Raw genomic sequence first — 8,522 nt, forward strand, 5'->3', positions numbered from 1 at the left:
ATTTTGTTCCCATTTGCACCACAACTTTTCAGTTCTGTCCCATTTTTCCGTTCCAATTTCGCTCTGTTCCCATTTGCATCGGAACATTTTACTTCACTCAACTCCTATTTCGCTCCCATTTGCTCGGGAACATTTCACTTCCCTCTACTCCATTTTTTTCCGCTACCATTTTGCTCTGCTTTCATTTGCGCCACGAACTTTCGTTTCTCTCCACTCTCTTTGTTTCCGATCATATTTTGCTTCACTCCGCTCCTATTTGCACCGCTACATTCCTATACTCTCCAGTACCTTTGTTTATGCTCCCATTTCGTACAGTTCCACTCACATTTGTGCTGCAACCTTTCAGTTATCTCCACACCCTTTCTTTCCACTCTTATTTTGCTTAGCTCCGCTCCCATTTGTGCCACCACCTTTCAGTACACTCCATTCCTTACATTTCCGACACAATCATTCAGTTCTCTTTTCCATCTTTGTTTCCCCTCACATGTCGCTCTGCTCACAGTTGTGCTGCAACCTTTCATTTCTCCCATTTGAGCAACAACCTTTCAGTTCTCATTGCTCCCTTTGTTTCCACTCCCACTCTGCTCTGCTTTCATTTGCGCTGAAACCTTTCAATTCTGTCTACTCCCTTTGTTTCCGCTTCTGTTCTGCTCTACTCTGCTCCCATTTGCACCACTACATTTCTGTACTCTTTGGTCCCTTTGTTTGTGCTCCCATTTATTTCTGCTCTGCTTCAATTTGCTCTGCAACATCTCAGTTCTCTAAACTCACTTTCTTTCTGCTCCCATTTTGCTCCGCTCTGCCCCCATTTGTGCCACAACCTTTCAGTACCCTCCATTCCTTTCATTTCTACTCCCATTTCCCTCTGCTGCGATTGCGCTTCAACCTTTTATTTCTTTCCTCTGTTTCCGATCCTATTTTGCTCCACTCCGCTCCTATTTGCACTGCTACATTTATGTTCTCTCCCGTCCCTTTGTTTCTGCTCCCATTTCGTTCATCTCTGCTTCAATTTGCTCTACAACTTTTCATTTCACTCCTCTCCCATTTCGCTCCATGCCACTCCTATTTGCGCCGCAGCCTTTCACTTCACTCCCATTTCACTCCCATTTGTGCCCAAACATTTCAGTTCTCTCCACTCCCTTTGTTTCCGCTCGCATTTCGCTTCACTCTGCTAGTATTTACGCGGCAACATTTCTCTTCCCCCCAGTCCCACTCTGCTTTCACTTCACTCCCATTTCACTCCGCTCTGCTACCATTTGCTTCGCAGCCCTTCATTTCTCTCCACTCCCTTCCTTTCTGCTCCAATTTTACTTAGCTCCCATTTGTGCCACAACCTTCCAGTTCTTTCCCATTTTGCACTGCTCCCATTCTTCCGGAACATTTCACTTCCCTCCACACCCATTTTTCACAGCTCCCATTCTTCCCAGAGCATTTCACTTCTCTCTACTCCCTTTGTTTCCACTCCCATTTCGCACCACTCTGCTCGTATTTGCATTGCAACCTTTCAGTTCTCTCCACTCCCTTTCTTTCCGCTCCCATTTCGTTCTTCTCTGCTTCCATTTGTGCTGCAACCTTGCAGTTCTCTGCAATCCCACTTCGCTCCGGGCCACTCTAATTTGCACCTCTATCTTTCTTTTCTCTGCACTCAGATTTCGCTCTTCGCCGCTCCCATTTGCACCACAACATTTCACTTCTCTCCACACCCTTTGTTTTTGTACCTATATTGCTTCACTCTGCTCCTATTTGTGCCACAACATTTCTGTTCTCCCCACTCCCTTTGTTTCCGATCCCATGTCACTCCGCTTAGCTCCCGTGTGCTTCACAGCCCTTCAGTTTTTTCCACTCCCCTTGTATACGCTTCTATTTTGCTCCACTCCGCTCCTATTTCCACCGGTACATTTCTGTACTCTCCAGTCCCTTTGTTTCTGCTACCATTTCGTTCCGCTCTCCTTCAATTTTCTCTGCAACTTTTCAGTTCTCTCCACTTACTTTCTTTCTGCTCCCATTTTCCTCTGCTCTGCTCCCATTTGCGACACAACCTTTCAGTTCTCTTCTCTCTATTTTTGTTCCGGTCTGCTACAATGTGCTCCGCAACTTTCCAGTTCTCTCCACGTACTTATATTCCGCTCCCATTTCTCTCTTTTCCTCTCCCATTGGTGCCACAACCTTTCAGCACTCTCCATTCCCTTCATTTCCTTTCCCATTTCCCTCTGCTCCCATTTGCGCGGCAACCTTTCATTTCTCACCTCTGTTTCTGCTCCAATTTTGATCGAATCTGCTCATATTTGCATTGCTACATTTGTGTTCTCTCGAATCTCTTCGCTTGAGCTCCCATTTCACTCCGCTCTACTCCCCTTTCCACCACAATCTTTTAGTTCTCTGCACTCCCATTTCTCTCTGCTCCTCTCCCATTTCCACCACAATCATTCAGTTCTCTCCTCCCTCCTTGTTTCCCCTCCCATTTTGCTCTGCTCACATTTGCGCTGCAACCTTTCATTTCTCTCCACTCCCTTTGTTTCCAATCCCTTTTCGTTCCGCTCTGCTCCAATTTGCGCTGCAATCTTCTGTTCTCTCCAGTCCCTATCTTTCCACTCCCATTTCGCTGCGCTTTGCTCCCACTTGTGCCACAACCTTTCAGTACTCTTCAATCCTTTCATTTCTGCTCCCATTTCACTCTGTTTTACTTTCATTTACGCCGCAAACTTTCAGATCTCTCCTCACCCTTTGTTTCCACACCCAATTCGCTCTGCTTTTATTTGAACTGAAACCTTAGGTTTCTCTCCTCTCTCTTTGTTTCTGCTCCTATTTTGCTCCACTCAGATTCTATTTGCACCGCTAAATTTCTGTTCTCTCCAGTCCGTTTGTTTCAGCTCCCATTTGGCTCCGCTCCACTCCTATTGGCACCGCAACATTTCTCTTCTCTTCAGTCCCTTTATTTCCTCTCCCATTTCGTTCCGCTCTGCTCTCATTTAAGCTGCAACATTTCTGTTCTCTCCATTCCCTTTCTTTCCGTTATTTTTCGCAACACACAACTCCCATTTGCGCTGCAACTTTTCAGTTCTCTCCTCTCCCTTTTTTTCCGTTCCAATTTCGCTCCTCTCCCATTTGTACCACAACCTTTCACTTCTCTCCAGTTCCTTTGTTTCCGCTCCCATTTCATTCTGCAGAGCACCCATTTGCTTCGCAACCCATCATTTCTATCCACTCCCTTTTTTTCTGGTCAAATTTCGCTCTGCTCCCATTTGCACTGCAACCTTACCGTTCTCTCCACTCCCTCTTTTTCCAAAGCCATTTGCACCTCTACCTTTCACTTCTCTCCACTCTTATTTTGCTCTGCTCCCATTCTCGCCTAAAAATTTCAATTCTCCACTCATTTTGCTTTCACTCCCATTTCGCTCCGCTCCATGCCTATTTGCTCCACAATCTTACAGTTCTCTGCACTCCCATTTTGCTCTGCTCTGCTCACATTTGCACCGCAACCTTTGGTGTCTCTTCACTCCCTTTGTTTCTGATCCTATTTTGCTCCACTCCTCTCCTGTTTGAACCACTACATTTTTGTTCTCTCCAGTCCCTTTTTTTCCCGCTCCCATTTTCTTAAGTTCCGCTCCCATTTGTGCCATAACCTTTCAGTACTGTCCATTCCTTTCATATCCACTCCCATTTCACTCTGCTCCCATTTGCACTGCCACCATTCAGTTCTCTCCACTCCCATTTCGTTCCTCTCTGCTCCAATTTGTGCTGCAATAGTTCATTTCTCTCCAGTCCACATCTGTCCGCACATATTTCGCTCCGCTTCACTCCCATTTGCGCTAAAACCTTTCAGTACTCTCCAATCCTCTCATTTCCGCTCCCATTTTGCTCTGCTCCCATTTGCGCCTCAACAGTTCTGTTCTCTCCAGCCCATTTGTTTCCACTCCCATTTCACTCCGCTTAGCTCCCATTTGCTTCGCAGCCTTTCAGTTCCCTCCACTCTCTTTGTTTATGAGGCCATTTGCACCACAGTCTTACAGTTCTCTGCACTTACATTTTGCTCTGCTCCCATTCTCACCTAAACATTTAACTTCTATCCACTTTCTTTGTTTCCCCACCTGGTTCGCTGCACTCGGCTGATATTGCGCTGCAACATTTCTGTCCTCCCCATTCCCTTTGTTTCCACTCCCATTTTGTTCCACTCCACTCCCATTTGTGCCACAACCTTTCAGTACTCTCCTTTACTTTCGTTTCTGCTCTCATTTCGCTCGGCTCCCATTTGCGCTGCAACCTTTCATTTCTCTCATCTCTGTTTGTTTCCGCTCCTATTTAACTTCACTCCGCTCCTATTGCGCTGCAACATATTTCTTCTCTCCAGTCCCATTGTTTCCTCTTCCATTTTGTTCCGCTCCGCTTCCGATCGTGCTGCAACCTTTCAGTTCTCTCCACTCTCTTTCTCTCCGCTCCAGATTCACTTTGCTCCCATTTAGGCCACAACCTTCCATTTCTCTCCACTCCCATTTTACACTGGTCCAATTCTCGCCGGAACATTTCTTTTACCTCCACACCCATTTTTCACTGCTCCCTATCTTGCCGGAACATTTCACATCTCTCCACTCCTTTTGTTTTTGCTCCCATCACGCACCACTCCACTTGTATTTGCACCGCAATCTTTTAGTTCTCTTGTTATGGTTTTATGATTTTTGTTGTATTGTTGATATTCCACGTCATAACATCATGTGGTGTATTGGGAGTTAAAGAGTTAATGCTCCAGCTCTGTGGATCGTCTATAGTTCTGGGTGTACCTGTCTCGGAAGAGAAGAAGAACTGCATTCCCCAGAGGACTTTGCGATGCTTTACCTTTTTACATATTTCCGCCCAGAGGGAAAGATAAAAACTGTCTGTGGTCACGGGACTCCCTCTTCCCTTCGGGACCGAGCTCAGCAGTGGGTGTTTGTTGCCGCCGTCCGCCAGCAGCGTTAGCGTAAGGCCTTCAGTTTATCAGACACTCTCTCTCTTGCTCATTTTAATTGATCCATTTGCCTCAATTCCAATTATATTATATTATATTGTGTTATTTTCCTTTCTGATATCTTATTTAGTAAATTAGCTTTCTTCCTCAGATCGTTGCCGCTGTTTTGTTCCTGGGCCCATCTCCCTTCTCCTTTTTCCCTTTCCCCATTCCCCTTCCCCGGGGTGTGGGCCCGTGGGTCCCCTGTTTCAATTGTCCTGGTACCAGATCAAACTGTCCCGCAAACCGGTGACATCTCTGCACTCCCATTTCGCTCGTCGCCGCTCCCATTTGCACCACAACCCTTCAGTTTTCTCCTCTCCCTTTGTTTCCGCTCCTATTTCGCTTCTCTCTGCTCCATTTTGCGCCACAACAGTTCTGTTCTATCCACTCTCTTGTTTTCCACTCCCATGTCACTCCGCTTAGCTCCCATTTGCTTCTCAGCCTTTCAGTTCTCTCCACTCTTTTTTGTTTCTGCTCCCATTTCGCTTCACTCCGCTCCCATATGCTCTGCAACATTTCAGTTCTCTCCACTCCCTTACTTTCCGTTCCATTTCGCTACGTTCCACTCCCATTATCGCCAAACCTTTCAGTACTCTCCACTCTGATCGTTTTTCATACCATTACACTCGGTTTTGTTCCCATTTGCGCCACAACCATTCACTACTCTCGGCTCCCTTTTCGCTCCCATTTGCCCCAGAACATTCCACTTCACTCCACTCCCTTTCTTTCCGCTCCCATTTTGCAGCATTTCGCTATTTGCACTGCAATCTTTCAGTTCTTTGCACTCCCATTTCACTCTTCGCCGTTCCCATTTGGACCACAACCCTTCAGTCCTCTCCTTTCCCTTTGTTTCCACTCCCATTTTTACTTTGCTCCCATTCTCGACGGAACACTTCACTTCTCTCCACTCCCTTTGTCTTCGCTCCCATTTTGCACCAATCTGCTCGAATTTGCGCAGCAACGTTTCTGTTCTCTACAGTCCTTTTTTTCAGCTCCCACTTCATTCCGTTCTGCTCCCAGTTGTGCTGCAACCTTTCAGTTCTCCCAAACTCCCTGTCTTTCCACTCCCATTTCGCTCTGTTTCGCTCCCATTTGCGCCACATTTCATTTCTCACCTCTCCCTTTGTTTCTGCTCCCATTTTGCTCTGCTTTAATTTGCGCCGAAACCTTTCATTTCTCTCCACTCCTTTTGTTTCCACTACTATTTTGTTCCACTCTGCTCTTATTTGCACCGCTACATTACTGTTCTCTCCAGTCCCTTTGTTTCTGCTCCCATTTCGTTCCACTACACTCCCATTTTTGCTGCAAACTTTCAGTTCTCTGCACTCCCATTTCTCTCCGTGCATCTCCTATTTATGCCACAGCCTGTCACGTCTCTATCATTTCACTCCCATTTGAGCAAGAATATTTCACTTCTCTCCACTCCCTTTGTTTCCTCTCCCATTTCTCTCCACTCCTCTAGTGTTTGCGCCGCAACATTTCTGTTCCCTCCAGTCCATTTGTTTCCACTCCCATTTCACTCCGCTCCACTTCCATTTGCTTTGCAGCCCTTCATTTCTCTCCACTCCCTTTGTTTCCGCAACTATTTCACTTCACTCTGCTCCTATTTCTGCCGCAAAAGTTCTGTTCTCCCCACTCCCATTGTTCTCGCTCCCATGTCACTCCGCTTAGCACTTGTGTGCTTCACAGCCCTTCTGTTCTTTCCTCTCCCTTTGTTTCCACTCCCATTTCACTCTACTCCGCTACCATTTGCAATGCAACATTTCTATTCTCTGCAGTCCCTTTATTTCCACTCCCATTTCTTTTCGCTCCACTCCCATTTGCGCTGCAACATTTTTGTTCTCTCCACTTCCTTTCTTTCCGTTACATTTCGCTACGCACCACTCCCATTTCCAACACAAGCTTTCAGTACTCTCCACTCTGATTTCCTTTGCTTCCATTTCACTCCCTTTTGTTCCCATTTGCGTCTCTACCTTTCACTTCGCTCCACTCCCATTTTGCACAGCTCCCATTCTCGCCGGAACATTTCACTTCTCTCAACTCCCATTTTACCCGGCTCCTATTCTTGCCGAAATATTTCAATTCACCACACCTTTTCTTTCAGCTTCCATTTCTCTTTGCTCCACTCCTATTTGCACCACAATCTTTCAGTTCTCTGCACTCTCATTTCTCTTCACTCCACTCCCATTTGCACCACAACCTTACTTTTCTTTTCTCTCCCTTTTGTATCCGCTCAAATTTTGCTCCGCTCCCATTTGTGCCACAACTTTTGAGTACACTCCATTCCTTTCATTTCCGATCCCATTTCACTCTGCTCCCATTTGCACTGCAACCTTTCAGTTCTCTCATTCAGTTCTTCTCCCTGCATAATGCACCACCTGTGATCCAAGCAGAGACGGTCAGAGATCTTCTCCTCCATCTGGACTGCCACAAGTCCATGGGGCCAGATGGGATACACCCAAGGGAGCTGAGGGAGCTGGCAGAGGTGATTGCCGAGCCACTTTCTGCCATCTATCAGAATTCCTGGTTATCTGGAGAGGTCCCACAAGATTGGAGGCTTGCCGATGTGACTCCCATCTACAAGAAAGGCCGTAAGGAAGACCCGGGGAACTACAGGCCTGTCAGCCTGACCTCGGTATCAGGGAAAGTTATGGAGCAGATGATCTTGAGGGAAATCACACGACACGTGCATGGCAATAAAGGGATCAGACCCAGCCAGCACGGGTTCACAAGGGGCAGGTCGTGCTTGTCCAACCTTATCTCCTTCTATGACTGGGTGACCAGACAGGTAGATGAGGGAAAGGCTGTTGACGTAGTCTACCTGGACTTCAGCAAGGCCTTCGACACGGTCTCCCACAGTATTCTCCTGAGGAAACTGGCAGCCCGTGGTGTGGACAGGTTCACTCTTCTCTGGGTGGAGAACTGGCTGGAGGGCCGTGCCCAGAGGGTGGTGGTTAATGGAGTTAAGTCCAGCTGGCGTCCTGTTACGAGTGGTGTCCCCCAAGGGTCAGTTTTGGGGCCCATCTTGTTTAATATCTTTATTGATGACCTAGATGAGGGAATTGAGTGTACGCTCAGTAAGTTTGCAGATGACACCAAGTTGGGAGGATGTGTCAAACTGCCTGAGGGTAGGGAGGCCCTTCAGAGGGATTTGGATAGGCTGAACAGCTGGGCTGAGCTCAATGGGATGAGGTTCAATAAGACCAAGTGCCGGGTCCTGCACTTTGGCCATAATAACCCCATGCAACACTATAGGCTTGGGGCAGAATTGCTTGAAGAATGTAGAGAGGAAAAGGATCTGGGGGTGTTGGTTGATGCTCGGCTTAACATGAGCCGATAGTGTGCCCAGGTGGCCAAGAAGGCCAACAGCATCCTGGCCTGTATTACAAATAGTGTAGCCAGCAGGAGCAGGGAGGTGATCATCCCCCTGTACTCAGCTCTGGTACGGCCGCACCTCGAGTACTGTGTTCAGTTTTGGGCCCCTCACTACAAGAAGGACATTGAGGCCCTGGAGCGTGTTCAGAGAAGGGCAACAAAA

Source organism: Cyrtonyx montezumae, unplaced genomic scaffold (genome assembly GCF_038088225.1).
Source record: "Cyrtonyx montezumae isolate F1298 unplaced genomic scaffold, pur_monq_1.0 scaffold_28, whole genome shotgun sequence".
In the NCBI taxonomy this organism is placed as follows: domain Eukaryota; kingdom Metazoa; phylum Chordata; class Aves; order Galliformes; family Odontophoridae; genus Cyrtonyx; species Cyrtonyx montezumae.